Source organism: Nerophis ophidion, linkage group LG22 (assembly GCF_033978795.1).
Source record: "Nerophis ophidion isolate RoL-2023_Sa linkage group LG22, RoL_Noph_v1.0, whole genome shotgun sequence".
In the NCBI taxonomy this organism is placed as follows: Eukaryota; Metazoa; Chordata; class Actinopteri; order Syngnathiformes; family Syngnathidae; genus Nerophis; species Nerophis ophidion.
Genome location: NC_084632.1, coordinates 23,195,720 through 23,210,792, shown reverse-complemented (window position 1 = coordinate 23,210,792; position 15,073 = coordinate 23,195,720). Strand labels below are relative to the sequence as shown.

The window sequence follows — 15,073 nt, the reverse complement described above, 5'->3', positions numbered from 1 at the left end:
CCTTCAGCACTCCCTTGTACCATTCGTCCATCCCCTTTGCGCTGTACTTTTCTGGAGGATTCCTTTTGCTTGGCAGCGCTGGAGCACAAGGTAGAGAGGATGGCGTTTGCAGGCACACCAGGGTTGATGGTGGCGTCAGAGTGGCAGGTGGAGTCTGTCGTGATGGGTGGAGTCTGGGGAGCAGGCGTCTCATCTGACATGATGGGCGGGCTAGAGCGTTAGGTGGGTGCATGACTGGACAAGACTGTTCCAACCTCTCCAGCTCCTTCAGCAACCCCTGGTATCATTGGTCCATCCACTTCTCTGGCGGGTCCGACTTGCTTTGCGGCACTTGAGCAGGAAGTGAAGCCGACAGCGCCCCCGCTGGAGGAGAGGCGGGCAGCAACCTCAGTGGAAGGAGCTCTGCTTGTCCCGCTGACACGCTACTAGCACTGCCCCCCCCCAGGAAGCAGATTCCAGATGCTAGATGGAGATAATGGGGGGAGCACTTGTGGGAGTGTGGCGGGAGCAGAGGCCACGGGCGGGTGGGCTCTCAGAAGCCTGGGAGCTGGCCTTGTGCATGTGCGCCGGTTGCGCCCTTCTGGACAATTGTCAGCAGGTGACTGGGAGGAGAAGCCGTACGTGAAGAGCCTGGTAGTCAACGTTGAGGGAAAAGTCTTGTTGTCCTTCTGCGCATGCTCATGCGCTGCGCTGGGCCGCTGCCTTCGCTTCCCAGGTGGTGTGACGTCACAGCGCAACGGGCAAGGCGCTGAGGACGTCCGGGTGGCTTGCGAGTGGGGGAGGAAGCGGCTTTCTGCGTCCGTCAACTTAGCCAGAAGTTGCCACCATGCTACTATAGCGTTGGGAGGGAGATCTTCTTCTGACAGCTCCGCTTCGTCCTCGCACTCCCATGGCTGGGCGTCCGCTCTGAGCTCCAGGAGGCTATCTTGCTTTTCCTTGTCGGATAGGAACACTTCGCCTGGCTGGTTCAATCTGTTGCGTCTTTGTGGGCGCATGGCTGCGATTGTTGTGTTCCTTAGCGACGCAGGAAGAGAGGAGGAGTGGCGTGGAGGTAAGATTATGTCTTTTAATAAATATCAGGCAGACTCAAAAATTCAAACTGAGGACGCTAACAAGTGTGGAGCTAAGCAAAACCAAGATGTCACCAAGGGTGAAAAACGAGGAAGACCAGACTACAAAGAACACTAGATGCAAGGAGAGAAAACAGGAGAAATGCAAACGTTGCCTATAGCAAACAATGAACCAGCAACTAATGCTGGGTGCCAGGAAACTATAAAGGGAGGTGATTAACCCAAAACACCTGGTGGGAACACTAATTGTAACACTAAAACAGGAGAGGAGAATCAGTGCCCATGGAAACCGACAGTAAACAGGGAAAGAGGGTGCAACCAGGAAACAGACTAAAACAGAAAAACTACCAAACATAAATCATGCCATGACCCGGGTAACTGATCATGACAGCTGTTATTGTTGCACATAGCCTTATTGCACAAGTAGTTAGCATTAACCTCTCTGTTTAGCATTGAGAACCAAAAAGAATACATGAGTGTATTTATGTATGAAATAGAGCATAAAATATGAATACATCTCTTTTAGAATAGAAATACAAATCCATAGAAAGCCATAGAAATTAATTAAACAAATGGCAAGTATATTTAATTTTATCATACATCTATGCTCTTGTCCTTAATGCTAACATATCATGAAAAATGCATCAGATACATTAGCCAAAAAATAAGATTGCAAAATTTAATAAAAAGCTAAAGTATTTACCTCCAAAGACATGCACCTGGGGATAGGTTGATTCGCATAACTAAATTGGCCCTAGTGTGTGAATGTGAGTGTGAATGTTGTCCGTCTATCTGCCCTGCGATGAGGTGGCGACTTGTCCAGGGTGTACCCCCCTTCCGCCCGATTCTAGCTGAGATAGGCGCCAGCGCCCCCCGCGACCACAAAAAAGGAATAAGCGGTAGAAAATGGATGGATGGAAGTCTTTGGAGCTTATTTGCAAAGGAAAAAAGGCCAGGCCTTCCATTTATTCAGCTTTATGATGAGTTGTATTTTTCATGCACTTATTTTTGCTGTTTTTATCTGCCACACGTGGAAGGCCGGTCCGTGAAAAGACCACAAGGAAGTGTTTTAAATGTAGATTTAAATCATCATAGGTCCCCTTTAAAAATAATAGTAGCATGTAACTTTAAACCACTGTGTTTATATAACACCGGACATTATTTATGCAATATGTACATTGCGAGGTGGATGTATTTAGATGCACCTCACCCTATGGCTACGAGGGCAGCTTCAGGCAATGATGGATAAAATAGGATTTTTATCTAAATTGTGGCATGCCCATATAGCACAGACGTACGACATGCAGTGACATAATTGCTGCTAAAAGCAGCTGTTTTTAATGCACAGTCTGCAGGTGTACCTAATGTTGTGATCGAGTGATTGTGATTTATGAAGTTTATTTTTAACCTTGTTTGGGGAATAAATAGCAGTGACGACTTCAAGTCATATAGTTAAACAATGTTCATTTTCCCAAAAATTAATCATGATACTTTTGGAGGGGGAGGGGCCAATTTTTTTTTTTTTTGCAATTTGGGAATGCCTCTAAAACCAGGCATGGTGCCTCAAAAAATGGTTATAAATGTCACTTGAAACAAAATGTACACCAAAACATAACCAATACATATTAGCTAGACCAGTGGACCCCAATCACTGGTCTGGGGACCGGTAACGTTTTGTGACGCATTTGCTACCGGGCCGCTCAGAAACAATAAATCATTTATAAACGACCGCATTTTCTCTGATTAAACTTTATCCTGTCCCACACATCAACAAGCTTGTTCATAGGTCTATACCAGGGATAAGGATCCTATGGCTCGCGAGCCAGATGTGGCTCTTCTGACGACTGTATCTGGCTCTCAGATGAATCTCAGCTGACATTGCTTAACATGATAAGTAATGAATAATTCCGCTGGAAATAACAGTGTTAAAAAATAACGTTCAAATAATAAAACATTCTCATGCATTTTAATCCATCCATCCGTTTTCTACTGCACCTGTTCAAGGTTGTGGGTGGCTAAGCCAAACCCAGCTGTCCTTCGGAGTACAGGAGGGTCGCATTAATGGTAAGAAGTATTTTATTTATAATTGGTTAACTTCAGAATAACAATGGTATTAAAAAGAATAAGAGACTTTTTATACTTTAAAAATGTTTTTCTTACTTACTTAAAAATGCACGGATTGTATTCAGTGTTTAAAAAAATATTATGTGGCTCTTACAGAAATACATTATACAATATTTCGATTTCATGGCTCTCTCAGCCAAAAAGGTTCCTGACCCCTGGTCCATACAGTAATACAATTCCTGATAGGAAATCGCCATTTGTTATATCTTTGTTACAAGGGGCTATGCACATTAATGAACATATAACATCTATATGTGCCAGATTGTAGTTAAACACTAATTTCCATCTGCAGTCTTCAGCGGATTAAAAGGTACATACAACAAGGGCCATACAAAGTTAAGTTAGACTGCACCAACATCAGACATAAACAGTACAATAAAATACAAACATTTTGATATAATAATATAATAAAATAAAAGGGGAGTCCCATAAAAGCATAGGTTGCTGTATGACCTCAGCAGCTCAGGACTGATCGACAATAAAATCATCATTGTAGGTAAAGTACATACGGCAGATGGAGAAGAGCTATAGTGCAAGTGTTGTCACGGCGCAAGCGCATGCTGCTGTGCATGCCGCTGCGCGTGCTTCAGGACAGGCTCCTTGGGCGCTCATCTCCAGCTGCAGCCAGCAGCTGCAATCAATGAGCAATCGACACACCTGACGCTAATGAGTCCCCTGCGCTTCTTAAGCCAGCGCTAAACTGTGTTCCGGGCCAGAACGTAGCTACCTGTTCCGTACAGTAAGCCGACACGTCTAGCTCTATGTAGACTCTCCCTCTGTGTTTCTCCCCCTCCGTGTTCATTTGTCATGTGTTCCTGTGTCGCCATCCAGGAGCATTCCTCCGTTTCCTGGTGACGAGCTGTGTGTCTCATCTCCCCGTATTCACTCTGGTTCCCTGGCCGCCTCTTAGGATCTCGACCTCCCGCCTGGACATGGACTTTGACGCCTCGCTCTTGCACCTGACCTCCTGCTTGTCCCTGGACCTCTGAGCTTGCCTCGCCCCTTTGGACTTGCGCAGCTCGCTCAACTCTCCCGGTAACACTCCTCAGATAATCACAACACATAGTCGCGCCACACATATTTTGGTTACTTTCACACTTCATAATATTGTTAAACGACGTCCCTTGCCTCTGTGCCATCTTCTTCCCTCACTGTACCGTAACAAGTGTGTTAAATTGTTGCATAAAAGAAATATGCTGCAGAAAGAAAATACACACATCCCTTGGCCTAATAAGTTAAAAGTGCTGTTTGTTGCGTCTTCGTGGGCGCATGGCTGCGATTGTTGTGTTCCTTAGCGACGCAGGAAGCAAGCAGGAGTGGCGTGGAGGTAAGCTTAAGTCTTTTAATAAATATCAAGCAGAATCAAAAATTCAAACTGAGGATGCTAACAAGCGTGCAGCTAAACAAAACCAAAATTTCACCAAGGGTGAAAAACAAGGGAGGCTAGACTTTACAAAGAACACTAGATGCGAGGAGAGAAAACAGGAGAAACGCAAATGTTGCCTATAGCAAACATTGAACCAGCAACTATTTCTGGGTGCCAGGAAACTATAAAGGGAGGTGATTAACCCAAAACACCTGGTGGGAACACTAATTGCAAAACTAAGACAGATGAGGAGATTCAGTGCCCATGGAAACCGACAGTAAACAGGGAAAGAGGGTGAAACCAGGAAACAGACTAGAAAAACTACCAAACATAAATCATGCCATGACCCGGGTAACGGATCATGACTTAACCCCCCTTAAGGGACAGATACCAGACATCCCAAACTAGAAACGCCTCCCCCCCAAAAAAATAACAGAATAAGTCCAAAGTCAAGGGAGGGCGGAGGGAGGACTTGGAGGTGGGCCGCCAGGCCATGTGTCCCCGAAGCCACCGGGGACAAGCCAGGTGGCGGCAGCGAGTAGACTTCCGCCGTAATGGTCGAGGCGGGCGACCTCAGAACAGCCATGTCTGTGGCCGTTGACGAGGTGGACGTTGACTGGCGCCAGAACCTCAGCAGTCTTTGAGTCCTGCACCCAAGTCCTGCGCATCGCTGCTGTTGGCGCAAAGGCGCTCATGAATAGTCCAGGGACGAGGAGGTAGGCGGCGCCATGGTGCGGCCCGCCGGACACGAGGAGGTGGTCAGCGCTTTGGTGAGGACCGCCAGACATGAGGAGGTGGGCGGCGCCGTGGTGCAGCCCGCTGGACTCGAGGAGGTGGGCGGCGCCGTGGTGCGGCCCAGCGTACACGAGGAGGTGGGCACGTCATGGGCGAGGCAGGCGTGGAAGCCGGAGGCGGAGCCGTCTTCGCCGTGGAAGCAGGAGACGATATGGGCTCCAGCCTTTGAGCAGGTGCTGGTGTGGGCCCCAGCCTTTGAGCAGGTGCTGGTGTGGGCTCCCGCCTTGGAGCAGGTGCTGGTGTGGGCTCCAGCCTAGGAGCAGGTGCTGGTGTGGGCTCCCGCATTGGAGCAGGTGCTGGTGTGGGCTCCAACCTTGGAGCAGGTAATGGTGTGGTCCTCAGCCTTGGAGCAGGTGCTGGTGTGGGCTCCAGCCTTGGAGCAGGTGCCGGTGTGGTCCCCAGCCTTTGAGCAGGTGCTGGTGTGGGAACCAGCCTTGGATCTTCTGCCGGCATGGGCGGAGCCAGAAGCGGAGCAGGTGGCTTGTCGGTTGGCATGGGCGGAGCCAGAGGCGGAGCAGGCGGCTTGTCTGTCGCCGTGGGCGGAGCCAGAGGCGGAACAGGCGGCTCTTCTGCCGGCGTGGGCGGAGTCAGAGGCAAGGCAGGCGGCTATTCTGCCGGCGTGAGGGGAGTCAGAGGCAAGGAAGGCGGCTCTTCTGTCGGCGTGGGCGGCGTCAGAGGCAAGGCAGGCGGCTCTTCTGCCGGAATAGGCAGGGCCAGAGCGGTTGGTGGGTGGAATGACTGGACAGGACTGTTCCTCCCTCTCCAGCTCCTTCAGCACTCCCTTGTACCATTCGTCCATCCCCTTTGCGCTGTACTTTTCTGGAGGATTCCTTTTGCTTGGCAGCGCTGGAGCACAAGGTAGAGAGGATGGCGTTTGCAGGCACACCAGGGTTGATGGTGGCGTCAGAGTGGCAGGTGGAGTCTGTCGTGATGGGTGGAGTCTGGGGAGCAGGCGTCTCATCTGACATGATGGGCGGGCTAGAGCGTTAGGTGGGTGCATGACTGGACAAGACTGTTCCAACCTCTCCAGCTCCTTCAGCAACCCCTGGTATCATTGGTCCATCCACTTCTCTGGCGGGTCCGACTTGCTTTGCGGCACTTGAGCAGGAAGTGAAGCCGACAGCGCCCCCGCTGGAGGAGAGGCGGGCAGCAACCTCAGTGGAAGGAGCTCTGCTTGTCCCGCTGACACGCTACTAGCACTGCCCCCCCCCAGGAAGCAGATTCCAGATGCTAGATGGAGATAATGGGGGGAGCACTTGTGGGAGTGTGGCGGGAGCAGAGGCCACGGGCGGGTGGGCTCTCAGAAGCCTGGGAGCTGGCCTTGTGCATGTGCGCCGGTTGCGCCCTTCTGGACAATTGTCAGCAGGTGACTGGGAGGAGAAGCCGTACGTGAAGAGCCTGGTAGTCAACGTTGAGGGAAAAGTCTTGTTGTCCTTCTGCGCATGCTCATGCGCTGCGCTGGGCCGCTGCCTTCGCTTCCCAGGTGGTGTGACGTCACAGCGCAACGGGCAAGGCGCTGAGGACGTCCGGGTGGCTTGCGAGTGGGGGAGGAAGCGGCTTTCTGCGTCCGTCAACTTAGCCAGAAGTTGCCACCATGCTACTATAGCGTTGGGAGGGAGATCTTCTTCTGACAGCTCCGCTTCGTCCTCGCACTCCCATGGCTGGGCGTCCGCTCTGAGCTCCAGGAGGCTATCTTGCTTTTCCTTGTCGGATAGGAACACTTCGCCTGGCTGGTTCAATCTGTTGCGTCTTTGTGGGCGCATGGCTGCGATTGTTGTGTTCCTTAGCGACGCAGGAAGAGAGGAGGAGTGGCGTGGAGGTAAGATTATGTCTTTTAATAAATATCAGGCAGACTCAAAAATTCAAACTGAGGACGCTAACAAGTGTGGAGCTAAGCAAAACCAAGATGTCACCAAGGGTGAAAAACGAGGAAGACCAGACTACAAAGAACACTAGATGCAAGGAGAGAAAACAGGAGAAATGCAAACGTTGCCTATAGCAAACAATGAACCAGCAACTAATGCTGGGTGCCAGGAAACTATAAAGGGAGGTGATTAACCCAAAACACCTGGTGGGAACACTAATTGTAACACTAAAACAGGAGAGGAGAATCAGTGCCCATGGAAACCGACAGTAAACAGGGAAAGAGGGTGCAACCAGGAAACAGACTAAAACAGAAAAACTACCAAACATAAATCATGCCATGACCCGGGTAACTGATCATGACAGCTGTTATTGTTGCACATAGCCTTATTGCACAAGTAGTTAGCATTAACCTCTCTGTTTAGCATTGAGAACCAAAAAGAATACATGAGTGTATTTATGTATGAAATAGAGCATAAAATATGAATACATCTCTTTTAGAATAGAAATACAAATCCATAGAAAGCCATAGAAATTAATTAAACAAATGGCAAGTATATTTAATTTTATCATACATCTATGCTCTTGTCCTTAATGCTAACATATCATGAAAAATGCATCAGATACATTAGCCAAAAAATAAGATTGCAAAATTTAATAAAAAGCTAAAGTATTTACCTCCAAAGACATGCACCTGGGGATAGGTTGATTCGCATAACTAAATTGGCCCTAGTGTGTGAATGTGAGTGTGAATGTTGTCCGTCTATCTGCCCTGCGATGAGGTGGCGACTTGTCCAGGGTGTACCCCCCTTCCGCCCGATTCTAGCTGAGATAGGCGCCAGCGCCCCCCGCGACCACAAAAAAGGAATAAGCGGTAGAAAATGGATGGATGGAAGTCTTTGGAGCTTATTTGCAAAGGAAAAAAGGCCAGGCCTTCCATTTATTCAGCTTTATGATGAGTTGTATTTTTCATGCACTTATTTTTGCTGTTTTTATCTGCCACACGTGGAAGGCCGGTCCGTGAAAAGACCACAAGGAAGTGTTTTAAATGTAGATTTAAATCATCATAGGTCCCCTTTAAAAATAATAGTAGCATGTAACTTTAAACCACTGTGTTTATATAACACCGGACATTATTTATGCAATATGTACATTGTATGAATTACATCGTTTCACTTGTTCCAAAGCAACCAAGGATCAAGAAAAATAAAGGTACCCCAGAAGGTCCCAACCTCTTGCTTCTGCCTGGCTGAATAGCCATATTAGTCCTCTCATGTCCTTACACAAACACACAGACACTAAGAAAATAAACTGTACTCTAGAAACCACTGCACCCAGTGACTTAGGACATAGGACATGTTTTAACATTTTACTCCGTTTCTCCCACATTATATGCATTTGTTTTTGATCAAAACATTTTAAGTGGACTTTGAAGCATTGCTGAAATACAAACACATAATAGAATAAAATAGAAAGTCCTTCATTGATCCCTGGGGGAAATTCAGCACCACAGTTCGCTCACAATAAACAATAATAATAATAAATAATATATGACATATGTTATATATATACTATATAATATATGGATAATATAAATATATTCTACATATTTTCTACATTTAAGTGCAGTCAAGAAGGAACATATGTATTATACAGTCTGATGGCTGTCGGTATGAAGGACCTCCTGTGTCGTTCCGTGTTACATTTTGGGAGTCTGAGCCTTCCACTGAACTTGCTCATTATCTCCGCAAGGTCCGAGTGTAGTGGGTGGGAGGTGTTGTCCATAATGGCTAGGAGTTTTGCTAGACTTCTCCTCTCTGACACCACCGCCGGAGAGTCCAGCTCTCTGGAACTCAATGTGTTTAAATGTAAACAGGCTATACACTTTGTGGTTTTTACACAAATGTATTACACAAATGCATACAGGTGCAATAGACTTAAGCACATGTTTAATTAATTAAATTACTGTTGCAGGTTTGCCGATGATTTATTTGAAGTTTCTCTGCTTAATACAACACTTTTTGGGGACCTATAAATTATATTTTCTTCTTCGATGCTGATATTTTATTAATTTCAGTCTACTTCAAACATGATTACAATAAAATTACGATGTAATGCAACACCTATTTCCAATTGTTTCATTACAGGAGTAGGAGTAGGAGTATTTATAATCCTCCTCCATTTCATATCCATCCATTTTCTACCGCTTGTCCCTTTCGGGGTTGCGGGGGGTGCTGCCGCCACCTCAGCTGCACATTGGCATAGCAGTTATATCCCATTTCTATGTTATCTGTTTGTAACAGAACAGTGAATAAATAAGTAAATAAATTAAATACATCATAAGTCAGTAAACAAATATTAAATACATGATAAATTAGACATGTATTTAATGTGAAATGTGTAGATACAAATAACATTCATAAATCCAAAAGTCCCAAGTATCTGCAAAAGCAGCGTATGTAGCACACAGCATGTTACAGTTTAAGGAGTGCATATCCTAAGGAAGTGGCATGGCACAGTTGGAGACGGATAGCTTGGAAGGGGTCAAAGGTTAGGTTTAAGATATACACAATCACATGATGGTGAAATTTGTCCTCTGCAATTTACCCATCCCCTTTATCCCCCCCTGAGAGGTGAGGGGAGCAGTGAGCAGCAGCGGTGCCACGCCGGGAATCATTTTTGGTGATATAACCCCCAATTCCAACCCTTGATGCTGAGTGCCAAGCAGGGAGGTAATGGGTCCCATTTTTATAGTCTTTGGTATGACTCGGCCGGGGTTTGAACTCACAGGGTGGACACTCTAACCACTAGGCCACTGAGTAGGTATGTTTGCCTTCGAGGGATTGTAGTCATTCTAACCTCAGTGCATATGCTAAAGAGGCAGGGAACTGTGTGGCGAGGTGTGAGGTGCCACAAAAGCATGGTTTGTGGAGGTGAGTTTGAGTTTAGCCTAGTTAAAGACATGCAAGTATGTTGTTTGTGTGAGCTGCCAAACATTTGAAGAAGTCTATTTAGTTCCACATTTAGTTGACTGTTGAACCTTCGACCCAGGGGCCACCCTTAAGGAGGTACAAAAATAGCTTTAACTAGGACTGGACGATGTGGCCCAAAAAAATATCCCAATTAATGTTTTCATATCAACCGATCTTGATTAATATAACAATTTATTTTTATTAATATTAAAGTGAATTGTCCTGTGCAAGATTACACAGAGTACCGCATCCCTACTGTTTATTACTGCAGTATCTTATAACAAACATTTTCACCTTGTTTGGTTCAGGTAATATATGCTAACAGCTGACAACTGTCGTTTGGTTCATGAATATAATTGTGCTTACTAGAGGTGCAACGATACAGGTAACCCACACTCCGGTCCGTACCTGGTTTTACGGCCACGGTTTTGCTTCTTTTTCGGTACGTTTTGGGGGGGGGGTTAAGAAAACAACTTTTTTGCCTCTCAAAGTTTTTTCGTTTTTTTGCTTGTCATCACAAACATTCTGCAATAGAGAAAGTATAATTGTTGTAGTGAATACTATAAAACTACGGATATTAACGGCCGACATATGCTTTAAAAAGTAGTATCGGAAATGATCGGTATCTGTTTCGAAATTATCGGTGTCGGTTTCAAAAAGTAAAATTTATTACTTTTTAAAACGCCGCTGTGTACACGGACGTAAGGAGAAGTACAGAGCGCCAATGAACCTTAAAGGTACTGCCTTTGCGTGCCGGCCCAGTCACATAATATCTATTGATCAACAGCCATAAAGGTCACACTGAAGGTGGCTGTATAAACAACTTTAACCCTGTTACAAATATACGCCACACTGTGAACCCACACCAAACAAGAATGACAAACACATTTCGGGAGAACAGCTGCACTGTAACACAACATAAACACAAGAGAACAAGTACCCAAATCCCCTTGCAGAACTAACTCTTCCGGGACACTACAATATACACCCCCCCCCCCCCCCCCCCTCCGCTACGACCCCCCCTCCCGCGCCCCCCAAACCCCACCCACCTCAACCTCCTCATGCTCTCCCAGGGACAGCATGTCACAAATTCCAAGATGCTGTTTTGAGGCATGTTGAAAAAAATAATGCGCTTTGTGACTTCAATAGTAAATATGGCAGTGCCATGTTGGCATTTTTTTCCATAACTTGGCTTGATTTATTTTGGAAAATCTTGTTACATTGTTTATTGCATCCAGTGGGGCATCACAACAAAATTAGGCATAATAATGTGTTAATTCCACAACTGTATATATCGTATCGGGTGATATCGGAATCGGTAATTAACAGTTGGACAATATTGGAATATCGGATATTGGCAAAAAAGCCGTTATCGGACATCTCTATATAAGACTTTTATTTCAAGTTAGCATTTATTAAACAAAACTTTCAAAGGTTAAATTATTTTTATTATTTACATGTGTACATCAGTGCTTTTCACTAGTGCCTTGGCATACAAGAAGCGGTGACCCAGATTGTGGAGTTTTTAAAACCCAAATTCTGTATCTTATATTAAATGAAAATACATTAAAGTGCAGTTTGAATTTGAGGTACTGTAAACTAATATATACCAACACATAAAACAAGTTTAATGATTATTTCACAAACTAAATGTTTTTCATCCACAATCAAAATAAAGGAACACAATGTGTTTGTCTGCAGAGTTGTTTTTTTTTACATTTTTAGAACATGTTAGATCAGAGGAGTGGAATCTTTGCAGACACAAATAAAAGGTCTGATAAAAAAATATATAGATGTAAAAATGCCTTTTATGATTAAATTAGTGGATGTGTTCATTCTCCCAGTCGGGACCAATACAGTCACATCGACTGTAGTCTGAAGTGCAGAGTATAGTGCCTGCAAGTCCGCATTTTTGGGCAGGATTACTGGTGAGCTACAGCAGATAGTGAAAGTAAAGTCTGTCACTAAAGTCGCTGCTCTTTCTCAATATTGTGTTTCAACTTCTATGCTAGTTTTAGTCGTATTTCTTTATTTTGTTCTCCTGGGCTGCACTTCGAGCTGTCTAAAGGGAAAAGGCACAACGCTGTTAGAACATTCATTACGTCTTGACGAGCCTCACTCTCGCGACGGTGCAATGGGAGGTCGTGCACACAAAGTAACACACACACATGCAAACAGACAAAAACACACACAGTCACAGAGACACACAGGATCACGGTCAATGAAGGTGGATTGTTCTGTGCAGGATTATACCATAGCATACAGTATATAGCAGGGGTCGGCAACCCACGGCTCCGGAGCCGCATGCGGCTCTTTGGCAACTCTGAAGCGGCTCAGCTGCATAATCCCCGACCCCCCAGACTGTAATGGGGGGATTCCGGATTTTGGTGCATCTCCCGGACATCACCTGGGGTCAACGTTGTCAACGTTCTCCGATTTTTACTCGGACTACAACATTGAGGGCGTGCCGTGATGGCTTTACTTTTGACGTCCTATACAACAGTGGTCCCCAACCACCGGGCCACAGAAGAATTTTTTATTAATTTTTATATTAAAATAAAAAATAAAAAAAATAAAAAAAATGTTTATTTTTATTTTTTATTAAATCAACATAAAAAACACAATATACACTTACAATTAGTGCACCAACCACAAAAAAACTCCCCTTTTCATGACAAAAACGTCACTTTTTCATGACAAAGAAAAAAAAAAAAAAAAAAAAGAGGACTGTTGCGGTTCTCATTGTCTTCGTTATTTTGTGAAACGGGTCAAAATGGCTCTGAATGGTAAAGGTTGCTGACCCCTGGTATATAACATCGTTGCTTCCCTACTGTTTACTACTGCGGTAACTTCTATGTTTGATCCAGGAAATATGCTACCAGCTGATCACTGTGATCGAACTCAAATTGATCACGATCGACGATCACAATCATATAATCACCCTGTCCTGGCTTCGACACAATAAAACCTCACCAGCCACCCAGACACCCCATTGCCCCCAAACCCATGAAGACGCCTGTCACAAAGAAAGGCTGTTGCCCGTTTGTTCCCACCGTAGTCAAATCTACATTTGTTTGTCTTTCCTACCTCCAGGTGTGCACAAACTGCAGTACACTAAAAATGAAAATAAAGAAGACATAAATGAGTAGAAGTATCAGCTTAGAAAACAAAAATTGTGCCTAAAAAAACTCAAGGTATTCCAGTCAGCATATTGGCAATGTAGGGATTGATCGATTATCGCCGCCGATTTCCAGCATTTTTTTTTTAATCAGCATCTGCCTTTTTTATCTTTTACAACTACATCAGCAGATACAATATACACACATATGATGCCAGAACTTATACCAAAAAAGGGGCAGGCGGCAATTCACACACTCATATTTTCTGTAACATCCAGTAAGAAATGATTTCACTATAAACTACATAAAGGAGCCCATCCATCCATCCATCTTCTTCCGCTTATCCGAGGTCGGGTCGCGGGGGCAACAACCTAAGCAGGGAAGCCCAGACTTCCCTTTCCCCAGCAACTTCGTCTAGCTCTTCCCGGGGGATCCCGAGGCGTTCCCAGGCCAGCCGGGAGACATAGTCTTCCCAACGTGTCATGAGTCTTCCCCATGGCCTCCTACCGGTTGGACGTGCCCTAAACACCTCCCTAGGGAGGCGTTCGGGTGGCATCCTGACCAGATGCCCGAACCACCTCATCTGGCTCCTCTCGATGTGAAGGATCAGCGGCTTTACGTTGAGTTCCTCCCGGATGGCAGAGCTTCTCACCCTATCTCTAAGGGAGAGCCCCGCCACCCGGCGAAGAAAACTCACTTCGGCCGCTTGTACCCGTGATCTTATCCTTTCGGTCATAACCCAAAGTTCATGACCATAGGTGAGGATGGGAACGTAGATCGACCGGTAAATTGAGAGCTTTGCCTTCCGGCTCAGCTCCTTCTTCACCACAACGGATCGGTACAACGTCCGCATTACTGAAGACGCCGCACCGATCCGCCTGTCGATCTCCCGATCCACTCTTCCCTCACTCTTGAACAAGACTCCTAGGTACTTGAACTCCTCCACTTGGGGCAGTGTCTCCTCCCCAACCCGGAGATGGCATTCCACCCTTTTCCGGGCGAGAACCATGGACTCGGACTTGGAGGTGCTGATTCTCATTCCGATCGCTTCACACTCGGCTGCAAACCGATCCAGTAAGAGCTGAAGATCCCGGTCAGATGAAGCCATCAGGACCACATCATCTGCAAAAAGCAGAGACCTAATCCTGCGGTCACCAAACCGGAACCCCTCAACGCCTTGACTGCGCCTAGAAAATCTGTCCATAAAAGTTATGAACAGAATCGGTGACAAAGGACAGCCTTGGCAGAGTACAACTCTCACTGGAAATGTGTTCGACTTACTGCCGGCAATGTGGACCAAGCTCTGGCACTGATCGTACAGGGAGCGGACCGCCACAATAAGACAGTCCGATACCCCATACTCTCTGAGCACTCCCCACAGGACTTCTCGAGGGACACGGTCGAATGCCTTCTCCAAGTCCACAAAGCACATGTAGACTGAATGGGCAAACTCCCATGCACCCTCAAGAACCCTGCGGTGAGTATAGACCAGGTCCACAGTTCCACGACCAGGACGAAAACCACCACAGTGTTCCTCCTGAATCCGAGGTTCGACTATCCGGCGTAGCCTCCTCTCCAGTACACCTGAATAAACCTTACCGGGAAGGCTGAGGAGTGTGATCCCGCGAGCGTTGGAACACACCCTCCGGTCCCCCTTCTTAAAGAGAGGAACCACCACCCCGGTCTGCCAATCCAGAGGTACCGCCCCCGATGTCCACGCGATGCTGCAGAGTCTTGTCAACCAAGACAGCCCCACAGCATCCA

At 46.2% G+C, this 15,073-nt stretch overlaps 2 protein-coding genes across 5 annotated transcripts in view; one reads left to right on the top strand and one right to left on the bottom strand.

Moving 5' to 3' along the window:
* Positions 1-15,073, bottom strand: part of adamts10 (ADAM metallopeptidase with thrombospondin type 1 motif, 10) — a 135,123-nt gene that overhangs the window by 91,586 nt on the left and 28,464 nt on the right. The window lies entirely within an intron of this gene.
* The window catches only part of LOC133540703 (tyrosine-protein kinase ZAP-70), a 90,389-nt gene continuing 82,162 nt past the window's right edge, over positions 6,847-15,073 (top strand). For all 3 annotated transcript variants that reach the window (XM_061883533.1, XM_061883531.1, XM_061883532.1), the window contains exon 1: positions 6,847-7,174. The gene's annotated coding sequence lies outside the window, so the exon portion shown is untranslated. The remainder of the gene's footprint in view (positions 7,175-15,073) is intronic.